Genomic DNA, 21,894 nt, shown 5'->3' with positions numbered 1-21,894 from the left:
TGCATATGACACACTGTAATTGCTGCTGTGTGGTGCATGCTGGGACTTGTAGTACCTCCCTGCATATGACACACTGTAATTGCTGCTGTGTGGTGCATGCTGGGACTTGTAGTTCCTCCCTGCATATGACACACTGTAATTGCTGCTGTGTGGTGCATGCTGGGATTTGTAGTTCCTCCCTGTATATGACACACTGTAATTGCTGCTGTGTGGTGCATGCTGGGACTTGTAGTTCCTCCCTGCATATGACACACTGTAATTGCTGCTGTGTGGTGCATGCTGGGACTTGTAGTTCCTCCCTGCATATGACACACTGTAATTGCTGCTGTGTGGTGCATGCTGGGACTTGTAGTTGCTGCTATTTACCCCTCATTTTTTTACAGATTAAATGTGGATATTTCAGGTTTCCTATGTATAAAAGGCAGAAAATATGGCTGGTTTGACTGTGGAAATCTTTTTTACAGATAGTTGACGCTAGACGTGGACTGCGGTCAATGATGGTGACGCCACGTTCACGCTGCGACCAGACGTTCCGTGTACTCGTCAGGTAACCGCACTGATGGGCAGTCGCCGCTCCACCTAAGGGGACTGTGGCCCCAATCACCGGGGACTTCTGGGCACAAAGCCCGGTTTTGTTGCATTTTTCCCACATTGCACCGTCGTCCGCTCCAATGCTGTTTTCCCATAGGTTAGTTTCCTTTTTTTGCAATGAGGTGAACATGCATGACCGCCGTCTATTCAGTCTACAGGATTGCCGAAAATAGCCAAGCGCTGAAGTCGTCAATGTGACAGTGGGCGGACATGCACATGGATGGATAGGGCCGCCCAATCTCCCAATTTTTGGGACTTACCTTTGAGTAACAGAGGGGTTCGTGTGTCAGTAATGCTCGGTGCGCTCCGCGTCTGTGCACTGATCCCACAGGTCATGGCAGGAGAGTGTCCAGATGTGGTGTAACGTTCTCTTTGGTCCCTGTCCACAAGGCGGAGGACAAAAGTGTGTTACTGTGAAGACAGCAGATTGCACTTTCCTACAGAGAGTGGAAAAAAAAAAAAAGAAAAACGTAGACCATGTGGTTCATTAAGATGGCTCTCTGTGGGCACATACCTCAGCGTGCGCTCCTGACAGTGGGCATCAATGTAACTGGCACCTGTGTAGATTTATGTGAGATTACAATGTGTCAAAAATGGGAGGGCACCTTACTCATGTAAGGGATCAGCCATGAAGGCTTCCGGTGACATTGACCCCTCCTCCACCCTGCAATTTTCTATTTTTTTTCCTCCCATAACTTATTTTATTTTTCTTGTCAATAATGCCATATGTCTTTTGTGGGACGAGTTGTACTTTTGAATGTCACCATTCATTCTGCCTCATGTTGCACTGGAAAACGTGAAAAAAAAATCCAAATGCAGTGAAATCATAAAAAAAGTGCAATTCCACAATGTTATTGGGGGTTTTATTTACCATGTTCACTATATGGTAAAACTAACCTGACTTTATGATTCCCCAGGTCAGGACGAGTTCGTAGACACCAAACCTGTAGATTTACTTTTATCTAAGCTAAGGGGTGTAAAAACATTCAGGAGTTTGTAACAAAAAAAAAAAAAAGACGCTTTTGTTGTCACTTTCCAAGACTCATGACATTCTCCTTTTTCAGTATCTGGGGCTTAGTGACGGCTTATTTTTTTTATTTTTAATGAAACCATTTTTGGGTAGATTTGATGTTTTGATCGTCTGTTATTGCATTTTAATGCAATGTTGCGGCGCCCAAAAACCGTAATTCTGGCTGTTTGATTTTTTTTTTCTCACTACACCGTGTACTGATCAGATTAACTGATTTTATATTTTGATAGATCGGGCATTTCTTCCTATCTTTCTGGCCGCTCATTCAGCGTATCATTTGCTGGCTCCACATCTTCTCCTCTTCCTCTCACTGTTGGGGTCCCTCAAGGTTCAGTCCTTGGCCCTCTTCTTTTCTCCCTCTACACTGCTCCAATTGGACAGACCATCAGCAGATTTGGCTTCCAGTACCATCTTTATGGTGATGACACACAGCTATACACCTCATCCCCTGAGCTCACCCCCGCTGTACTACAGAACACCAGTGACTGCCTGACTGCAGGTTGCAACGTCATGTCTGCTCTCTATCTGAAACTAAACCTTTCCAAAACTGAACTTCTGCTTTTCCCTCCATCTCCCAACCTTCCTAAACCTAACATCTGCCTCTCTGTGTGTGGCACAACGATAAGTCCTAGGCCACAGGCCCGCTGTCTGGGGGTTATACTTGACACCGATCTCTTCTTCACCTCCTATAGACAATCTCTTGCCCGCACCTGCCGCCTGCACCTCAAGAACATCTCTAGAATCCGCCCCTTTCTCACAATGGAAACAACAAAAACCCTCACCGTGGCCCTGATCCACTCTCGCCTTGACTACTGTATCTCTCTATTAATTGGTCTCCCCCTAACTAGACTCTCCCCTCTACAGTCAATCCATAATGCAGCAGCCAGGGTCACCTATCTGGCCAACCGCTACTCGGATGCCTCTGCTCTGTGCCAGTCATTGCACTGGCTGCCCATATATCACAAGATCCAATTCAAACTGCTTGTTCTCACCCATAAAGCTCTCCACAGTGCGGCACCCCCCTACATCTACACCCTCATCTCTGTCTATCACCACAAAGCTCTCCACAGTGCGGCACCCCCTACATCTCCACCCTACTCTCTGTCTATCACCCTACCTGTTCCCTATGCTCTGCAAATGGCTTTCGGCTAACATCAACACTAATCCGAACCTCCCACTTCCAGATCCAAGACTTCTTCCGAGCTGCACCAATCCTCCGGAACGCTCTACCCCAAGAAGCTAGGACAAGTCATAACTTACTCAGCTTCAGACGCTCCCTAAAAACTCATCTTTTTAGGACGGCCTATCACTAGCCGAATTAAATTTACATAGTCCCTCTACGTCTTCTCAGAACATAACTCCCCGTCAAATGCATCTTAAGGTTCTGGCTGACTGGTTAAGGCATCCCTTATCTATCCCCCATTTCCTTGAGATGGCTGGATTGTCATTGTAAATAAGCACTTGCTCTTTGTTTCCCCCCATCTCATTGTAGATTGTAAGGCTCTCACGAGCAGGGTTGTCTTTTTTTTTTTCTCCACACTTCATTGTATTTTCTACAACTGTTATTTGTTTGTATATGATCCTCCTGAATTGTAAAGCGCTGCAGAATATGTTGGTGCTATAGAAATAACAAATTATTATTATATTATTTCTGAACCAAATATGTGTTTTTTATTATTGTTTTAATTTTAATTGGGCAAAAGAGGGGTAATTTGAGCGTTTAGGGTTTTTTTTAATTTTTTTCATATTTTTTTTTTTTAAATGTTTACATTTTCTATTGGTTTTACTAGTCCCCTTAGGGTACTTTATGCATGCACCTTCTGCTCACTTTTGCTGTTCAGTGCAATGCTTAGGCATCCATCTAAATGCTGAAATGCTGTTGTCCAGTGAATGCTGGTGTCACGGGCGGGGAGGAGGGTGTCAGCACACTACGCTCACCCCTTCTGCTCGGGTCCGGCGGCTGCTGCTCAGTGGTGGCTCGAGCTGTGGGCCGGATCCCGGGGGTTCTCGAGCGGCACTCCTCGCCCGTGAGTGAAAGGGGGGTTGTTGGGTGTGGGGATAGTTTATTGTCCATGACGCCACCCACAGTTGTGGTGATTTCACCACCGCTGCTCAATATGGGGATCCCGGGGATGGTGATGCGGAGCAGCCAGGTGTTGCGTTGCCCCTCCGTGGGTAGGGGTTGGTGATCCCGGGGCCCGGTGATGAGATGGGAGATGCAGGGCCTGGTGGGCGCAGGGACGCGGGGGGAGCGCTGTGCCTTGCGGCACTGTGGTACTCACTCAGCCTGAGACGTTGACACAGTTTTACGGTAAACCACACGGCTGGAAAGACGGTTCCCACGGACGGCTGCACTTGCTCTCCCAGTAGGTAACGGTGATGTCCCTCTGACCTGCACCTGATGTTTCTAAGTTGGTAGCGATGGGTCCCCACCGGTAACCCGCTCCCCGGCTTCAAGCTGGACCGGAGGAGCTCTACTTTGCCCGCAGACGCTGGCCCTGAGGAACTGGTGCCTTGGCGGTGGCGGTGTTCCTCCTTAATGGTTGGACTGTTGCCTTCAATCGGGACTTGGTTGTTGGGGGATCGACGTCCCCTTCACTGACGGATTCGGAAAATTATGGCGACTCCTAGCCTTGCCGGGGTCCGAGAGGCTCCTGCCCTGGTGCTGACTGTCCTTTGCACGCTGCTCCAGACCGCCGGGTCACTACCCGTCCGCGGTCCTTCCAGGAACTCCCGAACAGTCACCCCTCTGGACAGTCACCGTCGTTGCTGACCTTGCTGACCCGGTCCTGCACACAGCTGGACCAACTTCAGGCTTTCCACTCTCTTTCTTTCCTGTCACCACTCTTGCTTTCCTCCTTTACCACTTTACTTCCTTTACTTCACTCCTTGTTTACTCCTCCACTTAGCTCCTCACTCAAGCTCCCCCTGAGCTGACTGCCTGGTTTCTCCCGCCTCCAGAGCTGCGAACTCCTCGGTGGGCGGAGCCAACCGCCTGGCCCACCCCCTGGTGTGAACATCAGCCTCTGGAGGAAGGCAACAAGGATTTTAGTTTAGCTTTGGTGTTCCTAACTGGGATGTAGGGTGTGTTGGTGCATGACCTGTGACCCCTGGGTTGCCCAGGGCGTCACACTGGCATTTACAGTAAGTGAAACATGACAACGACAGGGGTCATCAGCTGACTCCGCACTGTCATGACAACCCATTGCCTCCCTGTGATCTTGTCACGGGGCCACCGATGGTGGCAGAGAACAGCGTGATCCCCACCGGAGCGCATTAGACCACGCTGTTAAACTCTGAGGTTAACAGGTGAGGGTGGATCTCTGATCCACCCACGCCAGTTAGCTACACATGTCAGTTGATCAGATCAGGCGACATGTGTGGGGAAATATGTGGGCTCACCGTGTGAGCCAACAGCAAAGGGAGGGAGGTGACTTAGGACGTATATATACGTCCTAGGTTGTTAAGGGGTTAGTGGGAACTTATGACATTGGCAACACAATCCAATCTGCAGGCAGCAGAAGGAGCGGAGCAGATTGGTATACAGTTTTATGCAAAATATCAGTAAATCTCACTAAATAATCCCTAGTTTAAAGGGGCTGTACAAATTTTAGAAGAGTAACTTCCCAATTGCTGGTACTCCCATTGAGCCTGAGAGCGGGGGCTCTGAACAGTCGAGTGTGTAGCAAAAGTTAGTCATGCTCACATCTGCTCCATTCATTCTCTATGGGATTGCTGGTCTTCACCACTCCCATTAAGACTTAATGGGGCGGACGTGAGCATGATCGGCCTCCACTCCATACACACAGGAGTGGTGCGGGATCAGCAGTTGGTACAACCCCTCTAAGACCAAAAGTCTGGCTGCAAGTGAGCAAATTCAATATTACATGTAGCTTTATAGGTTGATAAAAGACTTTGCTCCCTAAAGTTCACCCTTTCTCCACCAGTTCTACATTCTCCATTGCTAGATTATTGATAACCCACAATGCCATTAGTTGTGAGAAAGTATCCAGCCCCTTATAAATGCTGTTATAGTATCTGCCATTACTACCTCTTGTGGTCGTAATTCCACAATCTGACTGCTCTAACTGTAGAGAACCCTTTCCTATTTAGCTGCTGGAATCGCCTTTCTTCCACTCGCAGTGAGTGCCCCTGGTCCTTAGTATTGTCTTTGAAAGGAATGTCATGCTCCAGTCCTTTTATATTGACCACAAATGTATTTATACATATAAATGAGATCTCCTCTGAGGTGTGTTTTTTTTTTTTTTTTTTTTTTTTTTTTTTTTCTAAGCTAAACAAGCCCAACATTACCATCCTCTTCTCATACAGGCAGCCTCCATTCCTTGTAATGATCCAGTTGCTGCCTTTGAACTGACTCTAACGACCGAATATCCTTTTTAAAATGTGGAGTCCAGAATAGTATCCCATATTCTAAACGTGGCCTAACAAAACATTGGGATCAAGGGATTTTATTTCTCTTTTTATACACCCTAAAATCTTGTTTGCTTTTGCAGCTGCTGCCTGACATTGAGTGCTGCTGCTCAGCTTACTCATAACCAGAATCTCCAAGTCTTTCTCCTGCTCTGTATTCTTATTCCATGGTGCTTTTCATGTGAAAAGGGGCATACATAATAAAAACAATTACAATAATCATGAAAAATACAAGTCACAGACAGGTACAGGAAAAGAGAGGACACTGCCTGTGAGGGCTCACAGTCTATAAAGGAGGGGTGACCTACAGTAATGTATATGCAGCAAGAGGAATTCTCCATCCTAGGTGTATTACTCTACATTTATCAACATTAAATTTCATTTGCCATGTCTGCCCATTCAGACATTTATCCAGATCATTCTGTGATATTGTACTGTCAAGCTCAGTTTTTATTATCCTACATAGTTTGGTGTTATTGGCAAGGACTGATAAGGGTGCTTTACACACTGCGACATCGTTAGCGATCTCACTAGCGATGTGAATTTCTAGATAGCAAGTGCGATCTTTCGGGATCGCACATAGGTCAATTTACGCACGTGCGATCCCGAAAGATCGCATTTGCGATCTAGAATTTCATATCGCTAGTGAGATTGCTAGCGATGTTGCAGTGTGTAAAGCACCCTATACTGTACTCTAATCCCATCTACAAGGTAATAGATTAAAAAAGAATTGGTCCTAACACAAACACAGATCCCTGCAGTCCCCACTGCTAACTTGGAGAATGCACCATTTACGACGCCTCTGTTTCCTTTGTATCTTTTAGCCAATTCCTTACCATCTGCATATTAATACTTGTATGTTTCCGGTGCATTCTATGCTCAATTAGTTATCGCTCATACTCCCCCACACACACACACACAGGCTCATCAGACTACTCCAACTACCATCCACCCACATTGGAACAGACTTGAAAACTGCAGTAGGAATAAATACTTTGTCACTGTAACATATTAACATTTACGTAATGGATAGTTTAATAATTTTCAATAAGATTCGAGAAAAACATCTGGTGCGCAGCGTTCATCAGCCATGTGTTGATACTGCCCTTGGATCTGAGGAGGCTTCCAGGTTGATTCCTGTAGGTAGATAGGACAGGTTGTTATGATATGCAGTAACAGCGCCACACAGGAGCACAGGTTGTGTCAGGTATTGCAGCTCAGCTTCTTTGAAGTGCATGTAGCCACAGTACAAAACAAAGCAGGTGGACAGGTCTGGTGCTGTGTCTGCAAGGCTGAGTTCACATGTCCTGTAGTCATCATTTAGAATGGATCCTGCAGAGATCCATTGGCAACATGATTTCTACCAGATCCTTTTTTTTAACATTGGAGTTTATGGAAAACGGATCCTTTACAAAGAAAAGAAAAACAAATGGCTAAATAGCAATCCATTAACAAATCCGTTCTCCATAGACTCCCATGTTCAAAAGACGGATCTGGCAGACATCCGTTATTTAACGGATAAAAAAGTTGTCTGCAGAACTTTTTTCCCAACGGATCTCTACAGGATCCGATCTATTGCATTATTACTAAATGTGAACTCAGCCTCAGACAGCAGCCATATATCTCTAAACAGGGACAATTCCTTTAAATACACCTTCATACAATAGTAAAATAACGTTGTTTCAGTTCCCAGGTTCCTTGGTATTTTTCTATTATTGGACAATCTTTCTACAATTTATAATCACAGTATAGAAAACTTGCATGAAGATAGACCAAAATTAAAATTCAACAAGCTTGGTGTTTACTTTACCTCTCGGGTTCTGGGTGCGGCTCATCCTTTTCCATGGGTCACATGTGACATTATACAGTAGTGTGTCAATATTTGGGAAGGAATTATATGGTTGATTGCCATGATTGTCTACAGGGCGGCTAGCAATAGCCAAGCGCTGTACTCTACTATCTTGGGCAATCCAGACAAGACAATCAGAAAGTTATCATCTACCCTGTGATTGGCTGATCATTAATAACCTAATATCAGCCCTTTATGTGCACTTGTCATTATCATTTATTTGTAATAATCAGAAGTAACTCCAAAGATGTTATAAATTGTGTAATATACCGGTACTGTATCTTATTGTGCAAATACATCCTTATCACCTTCCAGCTCCCTGCAGTATCAATATAACTGATAATAAAACTACCGTGACTAATAAAGTAGGACAATAACCATCCACGGAGAATAAAGGCCACTTCACACATAACGAGATCGTACAACGAGATCGTTACTACGTCACAGTTTCTGTGACGCAAGAACGACTTCAATTGCGATCTCGTCATGTTTGACACGTACCAACGATTCACCCCCTGCTGCGAAATCGCTGATCGATGCCGAACAGCTTGGGCCATTTTTGGCTCGTTGGAGTCCTGCTGGGCTGCATGAATCTGTATGTTTGACACCCTATTTACGATTTCGTTGACGACCTAGATGAGATGCACGAAGGCGTGTTGTTGCGTCCCCGTTTCCACGCCCCTTCTGCGCCCATTGGTTGGCGCTGAGAACAATAGTGTTTAGTTACGTCGCCATTTCCGCCTACGTGACTCACTGCATAATGGGATTGGAATCGTTAACATAGTAGCTGTGTGACAGGGTCCTTATCAATCAGAGCGGAGGGGGTGGAAAAGGCGACGCCCGCCCGGCCGCCCAATCAGAACGCAGTATTGGCCGCCAATGAAAGCGGAAAAGGCGACACAAATGCACGCCTACGTGACTCACTGCATTTTACTACGCCCCTAATGGGATTGGAATCGTTAACATAGTAGCTGTGTGACAGGGTCCCAGCGATTTCAAAGATCGTTATACGGGACGCATGCTCGTTCATAAACTCGTTATGTGTGACACCCAACATGCGATTTCAACAACGACTCATAAACGATCCAGAAAGTGTGACGTAGTAGCGATCTCGTTCACGATCTCGTTATGTGTGACTGGACCTTAAGATCGAGAGAAGGGATGGAGTTGCCGTATAGTAGTTATATTCTTGTACATAGGAGCAGTATTATAGTAGTTATATTCTTGTACACGGGGGCAGTATTATAGTAGTTATATTCTTGTACATAGGAGCAGTATTATAGTAGTTATATTCTTGTACACGGGGGCAGTATTATAGTAGTTATATTCTTGTACACGGGGGCAGTATAGTAGTTATATTCTTGTACATAGAGGCAGTATTTTAGTAGTTATATTCTTGTGCATCTGGGGCAGTATTATAGTAGTTATATTCTTGTACACGGGGCAGTATGATAGTAGTTATATTCTTGTACACGGGGGCAGTATTATAGCAGTTATATTCTTGTACACGGGGGCAGTATAGTAGTTATATTCTTGTACATAGGGGCAGTATTATAGTAGTTATATTCTTGTACACGGGGGCAGTATTATAGTAGTTATATTCTTGTACACGGGGGCAGTATAGTAGTTATATTCTTGTACATAGAGGCAGTATTTTAGTAGTTATATTCTTGTGCATCTGGGGCAGTATTATAGTAGTTATATTCTTGTACACGGGGCAGTATTATAGTAGTTATATTCTTGTACACGGGGGCAGTATTATAGCAGTTATATTCTTGTACACGGGGGCAGTATAGTAGTTATATTCTTGTACATAGGGGCAGTATTTTAGTAGTTATATTCTTGTGCATCTGGGGCAGTATAATAGTAGTTATATTCTTGTACACGGGGGCAGTATTATAGTAGTTATATTCTTGTACACGGGGGCAGTATTATAGCAGTTATATTCTTGTACATAGGGGCAGTATTTTAGTAGTTATATTCTTGTACATAGGGGCAGTATTATAGTAGTTATATTCTTGTACATAGGGGCAGTATTATAGTAGTTATATTCTTGTACATAGGGGCAGTATTTTAGTAGTTATATTCTTGTACATAGGGGGCAGTATTATAGTAGTTATATTCTTGTGCATCTGGGGCAGTATTATAGTAGTTATATTCTTGTACATAGGGGCAGTATTATAGTAGTTATATTCTTGTACATAGAGGGCAGTATTATAGTAGTTATATTCTTGTATACGGGGGCAGTATAGTAGTTATATTCTTGTACATAGGGGCAGTATTTTAGTAGGTATATTCTTGTACATAGGGGGCAGTATTATAGTAGTTATATTCTTGTGCATCTGGGGCAGTATTATAGTAGTTATATTCTTGTGCATCTGGGGCAGTATTATAGTAGTTATATTCTTGTACATAGGGGCAGTATTATAGTAGTTATATTCTTGTACACGGGGGCAGTATAGTAGTTATATTCTTGTACATAGGGGCAGTATTATAGTAGTTATATTCTTGTACATTGGGGCAGAATTATAGTAGTTATATTCTTGTACTTAGGAGGCAGTATTATAGTAGTTATATTCTTGTACATGGGGCAGAATTATAGTACCGTAGTTATATTCTTGTACATGGAGCAGTATTATAGTAGTTATATTCTTGTACATGGGGCAGTGCTATAGTAGTTATATTCTTGTACATTGGGGCAGTATAATACCACATTATCATGGTACAGTACTTTTCATAGTTTCCATTTAGAAGGAACATTCCATTTAGTTTGTCAGACCATTAGCTCAATGGAGGTGAAAGCTGTTTGCTAACTAGTAAGAGAGTTGTCAATTCTTCTCGTTCCGCCTCTTGGCCGATCATACAAAAGAAATTACTTAGTATCTGGCACGAATAATAAAATGTCTATTCTCACCTCAGAGCTCTAGGTCTTCTTCTCCCTCCTCTTGCATAAGAAGCCAATTTTTCAGTCCCCAGAACATTGCTGCCCAGGGCACTATGTGGTACAGTTTATAAGACACTTCACCCATTAGAATTAGGAAGAAGATGGCAAGAAATACCAGAAATATTCTGTCGGCCACATGTATAATCTTCATCTTGGTACTGCGCTGCTCCCAGGGGATAGTGTCCAGGGAAGGTGTCAGCCTTGCAATAATCTCAAAAGCGTTTTCTTCATAATCACCATCGGGTGGGGGAGGTGGGGGCAGGAGTGACGTGGAGGGGTCTTCAGTGTCACTGCTATTGGTGTCCATTACACGTGTCCAGAGAGGATGGAGAAGTAATAATAAAAATGGAAAGGAGGGGTGCAACGAGAAGGGAACTGAGCCCCTGACAACTTTTATAGCCTCAAATATCAATAGTTGTCAGAAGAATGTACAGCACAAACATTTAGGGAAGACAGAGAAGAAACTGGGTCAGAAATAAAGGTCAGGAGTAGACAACTGGACGAATGTGAGCGAGATATGGTCCAGAACCTCTGACAAAAGAAGAATGGAGGGAGGTGGTAATATCCTGAGATGTCTAATCTGAGGACGAGAGACCCATAGTCAGCAGGCAGCAGATTAGCAGCTCGGCCTCCATATGTTTCCTATAATACTTCAGTCATTTTTGCTGCCTTGTTTGCTGACACGTATAACATTATTACAGAGCTTACAGGAACATTGCCTAAAGTATTTCATCTCTTCTTCCCCTTCCTGTCCCTGGTGGGAGAGGGGAATCAGTTCTGGTCAGAATCTTAACCAGGCACAGGACTCAGGCATCTCCACAATTAGGGGTAACCCTGAGGTTAGGGATTTCCTAGGCACCTCTAGTGTGAAGGACAGCATAGGAGTCCCTCGCTTTCCTACAGTAACATTGTGACATAACTATAAATGTACTAGCAATTTTAAACAAATGGCACTTATCAGAGCATCTCTCTAGTTGCTGCCTCATTGCGTTTCCCAAACGGTTCATCCCTATCCTAGGAATTGTCCATGTTTAAAAAGCCACTTAATTGATGAAGACGCCCATAGGAGGTAGTTGACACCCATATTTCATATTACACACATGGAAAGAAGCCTTAATTGTGTCCCCATATTGCGAGCCAGCATGAGCATGCTGTGGGCCTCTAGAGGTATCTGCAAGAGATGGTAGCCATGACCATATGATCTCCGATGTGCGCATGTCCGGAGTCACTATTACGTGCACACAATATTTAGCGGTTTCTGGCTTCTTGAGGGGCCAATAGTTTCAATACTCACGAAAAACCCTTATAGTCTGCTCACCTAGTGCGAAATTCATAGCACCGTAGGCCATTATCATCTCAGGAAGGAAGTGTAAACTTACTCAGTCTAAAGGCCCCGTTACGCGCAACGACGTATCTAATGATATATCGCCGGGGTCACAGATTCCGTGACGCACATCCGGCATCGTTAGCAACGTCGTTGTGTGTGACACCGAGCCGCCGTTAACGATGGAAAATAATCACTAAATCATCTATCGTTGACACGTCGTTCATTTTCAAAAAATCGTTGATTGTTGAGGACACAGGTTGTTCGTCATTCCCGAGGCAGCACACATCGCTATGTGTGACACCTCGGGAACGACTAACTACAGCTTACCTACGGCCGCCGGCAATGAGGAAGGAAGGAGGTGGGCGGGATGTTACGGCCGCTCATCTCCACCCCTCCGCTTCTATTGGGCGGCCACTTAGTGACATTGCTGTGACGCCACACGAACCGCCCACTAAGAAAGGAGGCGGTTCGCCGGCCACAGCGACATTGCTAGGCAGGTAAGTCCGTGTGACGGCTCCTAACGATGTTGTGCGCCACGGGCAGTGATTTGCCCGTGACGCACAACCGACGGGGGCGGGTGCTTTCACCAGCGACATCGCTAGTGATATCACTGCGTGTATAGCAGCCTTTAAACTACACCAAATTTTCCAAAGTAGCACAAGCTGTTGGATAAATTTGGTGCATCTTTAGATTATCTAGTCTAATTTTAGACTAACTAATAAATTGCTTCTTTTATACCAATAACGTGCACCAACTTGTGCAAGGTGCTGCATTTTAGGCAACGTCCTATCTATTTAAGCCACAGCTTATCAATGCATTGCTGAGAAATTTTGTGGCTTAAAATGTGTTTAAAGCAAGGAATGCAAGACCTTTTTTGTGCAAATGAAGCCAGACGTCTTGAGCATTTAGCTTTGTAAATAAGCTAAAATGTCACTCACCAGTCCTGGCTCAGGTACCTGCTCTAGGTGTTTTCCCCTACGTCCAGGTCATTAGTAGGGATGATCGAATACCTCAAATATTCGGCTTTGCGAATATTTTCCGAATAGGTCGCCGCTATTTGACTATTCGCGAATATTCGATGCGCAATGTAAGTCTATGAGAAACCCAAATAACAACTATTCAGAACTATTCGGGCTTCCCATAGACTTACATTGCGCATCGAATATTTTAATAGCGGCGACCTATTCGGAAAATATTCGTGAAGCCGAATATTTGAGGTATTCGATAATCCCTATTCATTAGTGTGGTAATCTGGCAACCTCCTTTGACATTATTACAGAGGTCTTTTAAGGCCGACTCCGCCATGTCCTGTTTGAGTATACAGTAAGCTTTGCATTCATTCACCATGGGTTGACCCCATATCTGTTTATCTCAGCTGGCTAATCTTCTTTTCATCAAACTTCTGTGTGTTTTCCATCTATTTGCATTTACTTCCTGGCTCAGACCTGCAGTTATCCATTTGTCTGCTGCAAGTATACAGAACTCTTATCTGTGAATAGTTGTATTGTTCACACTACTACATTGCTACAAGCAAGTATCCAGTTTGCCTGTTCATCAGTGCTGTCTTGTAGTTAACCATTTATTTACAGAGCATACATTAGCCATTTACCATGTGTCTACTGAAAGCATACAACTCTGCCATTAACTATTTGCCAATATGATTATGGCAATACCAATCTGAAGGTTTTAAGATGGTAACATAGGGGAGAGGCAAGGCACATGAGTATTACACATAAAACACTCAGTTAAAGGGGTTGTCCAATATAATAAAAAAAGTTGCACATAATATATGCACAGTAATTAAATAATACGTACTCACCCTTTCAAATCCTGGCCATTTTCACCATGTCCCTGATGCTTCTTTTGGGCCTCGGTGATATACGGCCTGAGACATGATTGGTTGCAAATATCAAGTGGGGAATGTGGGTTGTGAAGTTTGAAAGTAATTAGAAGACCAGAGGGGAGGTCTTAGGCTATGTGCGCACTAGACAGTTTTACCCGCGGATTTGCCGCGGAAATTTCTTGAGAAAGATTAGAAATCTTTCTGCAGACATTTCCCAGCAAAACCTATGTGTAAAAAAAAATAGCTGTGCGCATGCTGTGGATTTTTCTCAAGAAAATTTTCTTGAGAAAATTTTCTCGAGAAACTTTCTTGAGAAAATGAGCATGTCCATTATTACCTGTGGAATACCCCCGGAATTTCTATACTTGCATGTGTCAGGAACAACCTGCGGAAAATCCGCGGTAAAATCGCGGCTAATCCGTGGTAAAAAACGCATGCGTTTTTACCGCGGATTTGGTGCGTTTTTTTCCCGTGCGGGAATCTTCAACTCCCAAAATGTCTCTCAAGAAAGTTTCTTGAGAAAAAGGACATTTCTAGTGCGCACATAGCCTTAAAAGGGAATGTGACATCAGAAAATAACCTATTGTTGAAAACACTTTCACTTTCCGTGTTTTTTTTTGTTTTGGTTTTTTTTTTTTTTATTAAATCTTCCAATTTTCTCAATGTTCTGTAGAGATTACCAGAGGCTTAGCTAGTGGTCCAGCAAAGGGTGGCATAACACATTTTGATGGACATCTAACCTAGGTCACCATATATACCGTACATGTATGGAGGCACACCATAATCATGGTGGGTAAAAGGGAACCTCAGCAGATAATTGTGCTTTAACTGAATATAAATCAATATACAAAGACCAAGACTGATATCACCGCTATACAGTGACCATATACCAAAACATATTATAAAGTATTAAAATACCTTTCATTTTCCCCATCTTTTCCATCTGCCTCAGACCAACACAACTTCTTCCAGCCACGACTCATCCACAGAGTTTACAAAGACACATTTGACTTCTCACATTTCCTGCTCCGTTCCCATCTGTTCCCAACCTGCACAAACTCCTCAACCTGCTGATCCCCAATGCTGAGCCGCTCCTGCCATATGTGTTCCTATTGCTGTATCTGTTGTGGCACCACACATAATGCCCGCCACTGTGAGCCCACTTTGTGCCTTTTATGTATTAAAATTGCTCCCTAGAAAATATTATTGCCCTCTATAAGTGCCCCAAAAAGTAACAGTGCCCACAATTTGCCCCATAGTAATTAACCTTCTGTGTGTTCCTTGGACAGCTACAATACCCTGAGTGCCCCTATAACATTATGATGATTCTTAAATGCCCACTTAAAATTTATTATTGCCCTTTTAGTGGCACTAAAAATGAATGTTCCGTGTTGCACCTTAGCAATTAATAATCTCCCGAGGGTTTCAAGAAAAGTAATATTGAACCAAATCTCTACAAATTGAAATAATGTCCTGAATTCCAGCATCTAGGTTGACCCCTGAATCCCCCACTACATGCAGTAATAATGCCCCTATATCCTACCCACACAGTATAATGCCCCTATGGCATGATCGCACGCACGCACGCACGCACGCACACACACACACACACACACACACACAGTATGATGGCCCCCACTGAACACCAAAGTGTAATAGTGTCACAGTAGTTTGCAACGCACAGTCTGGTGCCTCCATAGCACCCTCACGCAGTATGATAACCCCCCCCCACACACAATATGATCAACCTCACATCCTTGCCAGACGCACAGTATGATGGTCCGCACAGTCTGGTGCCTCCATAGCACCCTCACGCAGTATGATAACCCCCCCCCACACACAATATGATCAACCTCACATCCCTGCCAGACGCACAGTATGATGGTCCGCACAGTCTGGTGCCTCCATAGCACCCCCATGCAGTATGATAACCCCCCCCCACACACAATATGATCAACATCACATCCTTGCCAGACGCACAGTATGATGGTCCGCACAGTCCTTCACACAGTATAATGCCCCTACAGCTACCCACACAGTATGATGTGTAGTATAGATTTACATAGAAGTCCACAGTTGGATTTACTGCGGATTATTCCATCCATACCATGATTCTGCTTTCACTGAATAGGGCAACGGCTGCACACAGAGATCTGCACGTCTTGAAAATGTTCCTGACAAGGAGACTCATTTGAAATATTATTTTAATCTAAGTTTCTAATGTTTTGATTAAAATTTCCACCAATTTTGTGTTCTGTATCCATCACTGAGTTATACGAAAATTTGATATATGGTTTTTAGCAGTTTTTGTTTTGTTATTATTGATGTATGCTCTCTGCATATAACACATTCATCGTGAATTGGGTATTTTCAGAGCTGCATGTTTGTATGCATTCTCAATAATAGCGGATGAGCCCATGACACATCCCATGAATAAATCCTAGCTCTGCTATAATCACTCCCATTATCTTCACTATCATCACTTCCTCTTCCTCCCAGAATACCCACTTCCTGAACGGTACTGTGACTGCATTAGTACCAGAGCTTGTAGCATTGCATTGCTTGCAGATCTCCTAGAGACCTCTGTTGATCCCTGATCCCTCTGGATCTCCTTCATTTACAAAGGCTGTCATCTACACTGAGCATTTACCGGCAGTGATATGGTTTTCGAACACTAGGTGGCGACATACAATCTATTAAATTCCTGCGATTCTCTGAAATTTCTGGAGATTCTGAACAAAGCCATCAATAAAACATTATTGTGATTGCAAATAATTTATTTTTATCAATAATATATTGGAAATAAATACATAGCTTTGCTTTTATGCATTTTAATTAGTTTTGTCATAGCTAAATTTTATAGATTTTCATCATTGAATTAAACTATGAAGTTGCCCATTCGCTATACGCCTGCAAAGATCTTACAAATCATAAGAAATGTATAAAAAAGCATAAGAGAAAACCTTTACATTACACAGAGAGTACATTTTATTTACTGAAAGGTCTGTCTAATCACGGTGATACCAGACTCATAAGAACCTTGTATACAAAAAAAATTGGTTCGTGTTTTAAATTTTATTAAAGAGGTTGTTCCATTATTTAAAAATAAATGGATAAAAGCTAAAAGCAGGAAAGTTGCAACAATATACAAATAATTATATAACTATTCAGTCTCCACAACTCCTGTGTAGATGCTCTGGTGGTCCCCACTGTGTTTACGTCCCTGCAGTAATGACATCACATGTGACCACAACAGTGATAATAGCAAGAACAACAAAGACGGTGAGGTCAATGATTGGCTGTAGTGGTAGCCGGTGACTGGCTGTAGTGTTAGCTTTGTCATTGGATGTAGTGTTAGCTTGGTGATTGGATGTAGTGGTAGCTGATGATTGGCTGTAGTGGTAGCCAGTGATTGGCTGTAGTGGTAGCCAATGATTGGCTGTAGTGGTAGCCAGTGATTGGCTGTAGTGGTAGCCAATGATTGGCTGTAGTGGTAGCCAATGATTGGCTGTAGTGGTAGCCAATGATTGGCTGTAGTGGTAGCCAGTGATTGGCTGTAGTGGTAGCCAGTGATTTGCTGTAGTGGTAGCCAGTGATTGGCTGTAGTGGTAGCCAGTGATTGGCTGTAGTGGTAGCCAGTGATTGGCTGTAGTGGTAGCCAATGATTGGCTGTAGTGGTAGCCAGTGATTGGCTGTAGTGGTAGCCAGTGATTGGCTGTAGTGGTAGCCAGTGATTGGCTGTAGTGGTAGCCAGTGATTGGCTGTAGTGGTAGCCAGTGATTGGCTGTAGTGGTAGCTGGTATACTGGTATAGGTTTCTTCTTGCCAGCAGGATTTTGATTACCCCCTCTCTCCACCCCCCTCAGATGCATGGACTTGGGACCACTTCCAGTCCATATATATACCCTCTTCTCCCAGTGGAGGGTACCGGTAATTCTGATCCATTTGGAACCTGGGCCTTGAGATGGAAGGAGCTGGTAGAGCCCTTATCACAAGTTGCTGAGTAGGTTGCAGTCCTGATTCTGTCTACAGCTGTGTGTTGGACCTTTGTCATCCACTCTCTGTCTTTCCTTTCCCTAGTGTTGTATTCATTCAGCGGTGGGGCTATCGTCCCTCACCTGCCAGCTCACTAGCCAGGGTTGTTACAGGGTCTGCCAGGGTCTCAGGCATCCTGTTCGGCAACAGGTGCGGAGCCTATATAGGGACTGGCTAGGAGAGCAAGGTACAGCTGCAGGTGAGAGCAGGTGTACCATCTTCACCACTCAGTAACGGTAGCGTCCACTGCTATTATAGTATCCCCTATCCCCGATGTACCCCTTGTTTAGTTGTGTATTGTGCCGTATGCCGGACGTCCGTTAGCCACTATGTGACACAAAATTGGTGAAACAAAATGTAAAAAATAAAGAGCAATTTTTATCTTAGGCAACATTCATAAACCTAATTGGCATCATTTTGAAGAAATCATCTAAAAAAAAGCGTTAACGAATACACAATACATAAAAGTGACTTAAAAAATGAAAATCATGAACAGGGACATTTTTTAAGCCACAAATGTCAAGTGTTATACAAGCATTTTTCTATGTTACATACGCTTTTTCTGCACTTTTTCTCCAATAGAAAAAACTATGAAAAAATGTATGAATAGCGCCACACCTAGGCATACGGCAATTGAAAAAAAAGTCCAGGGCTACAAAAAATGCAGCTTGCAAAAAATTACAGCAATTGACAAAAAAATTACTTTGTTTTTATAAAATAATGGTTTGTGTGAAATATTGAGGGTTCTCACCACATTTATCTTTCGGGGTTGCGCCATTGCAATAAATGTGGCGCATTTAATGTCTGACTAGAACAGTTTTATCCTATAGGCCCTGTCACACACAGAGATAAATCTGTGGCAGATCTGTGGCAGATCTGTGGCAGATCTGTGACAGATCTGTGGTTGCAGTGAAATTGTGGACAATCAATGCCAGGTTTGTGGCTGTGTAGAAATGGAACAATATGTCCATGATTTCACTGCAACCACAGATCTGCCAAAGATTTATCTCTGTGTGTGACAGGGCCTTAAGTTTGTAACTTTTCTAATTAACCCTAGAACGCGCAAGCAATTCAATCTACCATAGAAAACAAATGACCTAGCAGGCCTGCGAGGCCCCAGGTATGCGTTCTAGGGTTAATAATCATTATTTTTCTATACGATCGCATATTTCTGTCACGATTACGGATTTTACTTTTGTGTTCTCTTTGTTTCGAGCCAATTTTACTTATTTCTCTATTTTGCCTCACGAGAAATGTCTCTGTCCTTTATAATATTCAGAATGTGGAAAAAACACAAAAATAGTACAGTGGAACCTTGGTTAACGAGAAAAATCTGTTCTGGGAGTGTGCTTGTAAACCAAGTTACTTGTCTAGCAAAGCAAGATTTCCCATAGGAAATCATTGGAATGGATAGAATTCGTTCCACAATTGTGCCATTCCACACATGCACAAACACGCACACACGCACAAACACACACAAAGGCGCGCATACACACACACACATATTATGGTCCCCTTACCTTCCGTTCCATCGCCGGCCTCCTGGTTCTTGCAGTTCGCCAGTACAGGATGTGTATCAGGTAACCATTGCGACGATGGAAGAACTTCCGCTGACGTCAAAGGCAGGAGCTGCTTGCCTCTGATTGGCCAGCGCGCTGCCCTTGAGTAGCGGCTGACAGCGGAAGTTCCTCCATCGTCGTGATTTTTACCCGATACACATCCTGCAGCGGCGAACTACAAGAACCAGGAGGCCGGTGATGGAACGGAAGGTAAGGTGAGCATAATATGTGTGTGTGCGCGTGTGTTTGTGTGGACTGTAAGAGCGGGTTAGAGCGCGGTTAAAGTACGGAACCGGAAGTGTGTGCGGTATTTGCTTGTACAACAAAGCATTGCTCGTAAACTGAGTTACAAATTTACAGCAAGCTTTGCTCGTTAAGCGAAATACTCGCTGGGTAACTCGTTAACCGAGGTTCCACTGTAGTTATTAAAATCCGCAGCCCCCACGGTCACTCCACCCTAGTAAATTTGTTAACGCCCTTTGTAAAAATCCAAATCCTTAAAAAAAAAAAAATAATAGACGTGTCTACTCTCACAGAGGGACATTTTCATTGAAAAATTCTAGCAAATATTTCATTGGCTGCTGGTTTTCCCGCCCAGATCACAAGAGACCCTGTAACTATTTATTGCCCTCACCCCTAATTGGCTCCTCCGTACCTCAGGGTTTTCCCGCTTTCTACCGACGCTCGCTGATTGGCTGTCACTGAACGTGACTGACGTATTATAAGCCCCGCCTTCTTCTATAGGAAAATTTTGCAGAACATGAGATCTGCCTTTTCTTTTATCGAACGGTTCCGATTGGCTGGCTCCGGGGGTGGGTGTGGTGACGTCGCCGGGGTCGTTGCCTGGCTCCTCCTGCCTTTAGGCTGCTGCGTCACTCGGGCCGAGGTGCGGCCCGAGGATAAGAAGGAGGAGGACGCGCTCCTGCCCGGACCCCCCCGGGAGAGGCGGGGGAGGAAGACACCGAGCCACTGTGAGGGGAAGAAGAAGAGGAGGAGCCGGGGGAGGAATCTGAGGGGACCCCGGGGTGAGGGGAGCACCGTGTGAGAGGAATAGCAGAGGCCAATTACCAGGACAGGGGGGCGGGAGCAGGAGAGGCCGCGGGAGAATAATTACCTCAGAAGGACGGTCCTGGGCTAATGATCCGCCGCTAATCTCCGCTCATGAATGAAGTCTAGGCGACCGTGAACGGGTTAAGTCCGGCGGGAGGACAGAAGTGACTGCAGTCCCGGCTGTGACAGGACGCTGCACTTTTCTGACAGGACAATATGCAAATGTAGGCAAATGAGGAGACTATGCTAATTAGTGAGGCTGCTTAATCTGCAGGTAATGGACGGGGCTCACCGGATCCGTGCGGTGTTATGGAGCTGCAGTGTGATCCCTGCGGTACCGGAGGATAATACGTAGCGTTACCGCGTAAGGTATGGGGAGACCTATATTATCACCATGTATGGTATGGAGAGGCCCTATAGAACTACCATATATGGTATGTAAGAAACCTATAGACTTACCTTATGTAAGAGGGAGCCTATAGAATTACCATATATGGCATGGAGAGGCCCTATAGAATTACCATATATGGTATGTAAGAAACCTATAGACTTACCATATATGAGGGAGCCTATAGAATTACCATATATGGTATGGAGAGGCCCTATAGAATTACCATATATGGTAAGAAGCCTATAGACTTACTATATATAAGAGGGAGCCTACAGAATTACCATATATGGCATGGAGAGGCCCTATAGAATCACCATATATGGTAAGAAGCCTATAGACTTACTATATATAAGAGGGAGCCTATAGAATCACCATATGTTATGTAAGAAACCTGTAGCCCTACCATATATAGGAGGGTGCCTATAGAATTACCCTATGAGGTATGGAAATGACCTATAGAAATGCCATAGATGGAAGGGAATCTATAGAATTACAGTATATGGTGTGGCGAGAACCCATAAAATTATAAATGGGGGTAACCTATAGAATTGCAGTATTATTGTGTAGGGAGGACCTATAGAATTACTATATATGGAAGGTAACCTATAGAATTACAGTGTATTGTATAGGGAGGATTGTATGGCGAGGACATTGAAATACCATATACAGTATGGGAGGGAATCTGTAGTGTTACCACATACAGTATGTCAGGAACTCCTAGTATTACCAATAGGGTATGGAGAAAGACGTTAGGATTGGTGCGTGTGTGTATATACATATATATATTGGAGGGGACCTATAATCATGTAGTATACATGTAAAATTATATATTTCTATGTATGGTA

At 43.9% G+C, this 21,894-nt stretch overlaps 1 protein-coding gene across 7 annotated transcripts in view; it reads left to right on the top strand.

Moving 5' to 3' along the window:
* Positions 1 to 522: 522 nt before the first annotated feature.
* Positions 523 to 21,894, top strand: part of PHF1 (PHD finger protein 1) — a 44,246-nt gene continuing 22,874 nt past the window's right edge. For 3 of the 7 annotated variants that reach the window (XM_075323196.1, XM_075323195.1, XM_075323189.1), the window contains exon 1: positions 20,462 to 20,633. The gene's annotated coding sequence lies outside the window, so the exon portion shown is untranslated. The other 4 variants (XM_075323194.1, XM_075323191.1, XM_075323193.1 and 1 more) reach the window with 4 other exon arrangements.

The sequence above is a fragment of the Anomaloglossus baeobatrachus genome, chromosome 9 (assembly GCF_048569485.1).
Source record: "Anomaloglossus baeobatrachus isolate aAnoBae1 chromosome 9, aAnoBae1.hap1, whole genome shotgun sequence".
Classification (NCBI taxonomy): Eukaryota; Metazoa; Chordata; class Amphibia; order Anura; family Aromobatidae; genus Anomaloglossus; species Anomaloglossus baeobatrachus.
Note: the sequence above shows the minus strand (reverse complement) of the source record. Positions and strands in the feature narration are given on the sequence as shown.